The sequence below is a fragment of the Phoca vitulina genome, unplaced genomic scaffold, assembly GCF_004348235.1.
Source record: "Phoca vitulina isolate PV1807 unplaced genomic scaffold, GSC_HSeal_1.0 scaffold62, whole genome shotgun sequence".
In the NCBI taxonomy this organism is placed as follows: domain Eukaryota; kingdom Metazoa; phylum Chordata; class Mammalia; order Carnivora; family Phocidae; genus Phoca; species Phoca vitulina.
In genome coordinates this window covers 640,083-642,281 of record NW_022589765.1, presented here as the reverse complement: position 1 = coordinate 642,281, position 2,199 = coordinate 640,083, and positions in this window count along the sequence as shown.

The following is a 2,199-nucleotide window of genomic DNA, read 5'->3' as shown; positions in this document are numbered from 1 at the left end:
AATATCAAGCCATTAGGGATAGGAAATAATCACAATTGAGTAGAATAGAAAATGAAAGCTTGCTAGTTACCAGAAATTAGAGTAAGCTTTATATCATTAATTTACTTTCCAGCAACACATCTGAGAAGTGATTCCATCCATCCTCATATGGAAAGCATGGAGGAATAGGGGCAATCTAATGTGTGCTGCCTGTTGACAAATATTGAATTTGGATAATCTTTATTTATTTAAAAATGGAAAAAAGAGTAAATGCTAAATTTGGAAACTATAAAACAATACTTTAGCTCATGTAAAATATCATTTAGGAGCTAAAGAAAATCATACTAAAGTAATTTCTTAAAAAAATGGAAAAATATTTTAGAAAATATTTGGTATTACTACTGGATTAATATGGTATATAAGAATGAGATATAAGTCATAAGGAAGGATAAGAATGGGATTTTAAAAAAAGGATGCAGACACAGGTATAGTTAAAAAAGATGCCAGACAAAATAAACTGTCTCAAGGAAATTAAAATTGCAACAGCAGAATTAAAACTGTGTTGTATGCAATAAATAACAGAGGTCCATTGTATGCTGTAGCCCATAAAATATTTTACTAGTGAAAGAATAGATCTGGAGATCAGAAGGATAGATTAGAAACAAACACAACATAGTTAAGTACTTACATCTGATAAAGGTACCATTTTATATAAGAAGGTAGAAGATTTATTAGTCAACAAATGATCTTCATGAAATTGGTTAACAATTGAAAAAGTTAACTCATTTTCTCACACCATATGACAAAATAAATTCCTGACTGAAAAGAATATGTAAAAAAATCAAACTACACAAAGAAATAAATGCCAGTGAAAGATTTGATCTTGGTGTGGGGAAGTTTTCCATGGATGATAGGAAAGGAATATTTCATAAAATAAAGACAGGAAAATAACAATAGGTTTAAATATACTTAAATACTAAAATTAAAATGTCTGCATGTCAAAATATACAATAAAAGGGGAAAAATAATATAAACCATGATTTTGGATAAATATTTTAATATACTTTAATAACTAATTTAAATAAAACACCCTTAAAAATCAATATAAAAAAACAGACCAAGTCAAGCCGCAAGACCAGCTCCCATAACTCCCCAGCAAAAGACTAGACCCCACAGATCCAATCTCAAGGTTTGCCCCCAAAGCCCCAGCTTCCAGGCTAGCTTCTATGAAAACAGGCTCCTGGTCTGTCCTAGTACCAGACAGACTCCCAAAGACCCAGATGCCAGACCCACATCAGTGGTCTCTGGTGCCTGATTGACCTCTGTGGAACTGGGATACAGGTCTGCCCATGCAAACTCATGTACAAACCCATCACCATAGACCCAAGCACCAGGCCTGCCCCCATTGAATCCAGGCTGCAGGTCTGAACCCATGGACTTGGCCTGTGTGCCTAAATACCAGGTTACCCATGCTGACCTAGGCACCCAAGGATTCCAACAGCAAGTCAGCCTATCGACATTACCAGATAACCCACCTAGAATCTCTGGATGGGCTGGCTGGAGAAGTGCTTTGCTCACAAAAGCCAGTCTGTAACTACTAGAAGAGGTGCCTACTCCCTCAACTGTGAAGGCACCAACACAAGGCCATAAGAATCATAAATAATCAAGGAAACATGATTCCACCTAAGGAAACTAATAAAACTTCAATGGCTGACCATAACAAAATGGATATTTATGAACTATCTGACAAAAAATTCAGAATAATCCTCTTTAAAAAAAAAAAAAAAGATTTTATTTGACAGAGAGAGAGAGAGCGAGCACAAGCAGGGGGAGCAGCAGAGGGAGAGGGAGAATCAGGTTTCCCGCTGAGCAAGGAGCCTGACGTGGGACTTGATCCCAGGACCCTGGGATCATGACCTGAGCCGAAGGCAGACGCTTAACTGAGCCACCCAGGTGCCCCTAGAATAATCCTCTTAAAGAAATTCAGTGACGTATAAGAAACACAAATAGATAACGAAATGAAATTAGGAAAACAATGCATGGACAAAAAGGGAAGTTCAACAAAGAAGTACAAAACATTAGAAAAAAAGAATAGAAATCTTAGAGCTGAAGAATACATTGATTGAACTAAAGAATTCAATAGAAAGCTTCAACATCAAATTTGGCCAATCAAAAGAAAAGAACAATAAACTTGAGGACAGGTCATTTAAAATCATACAT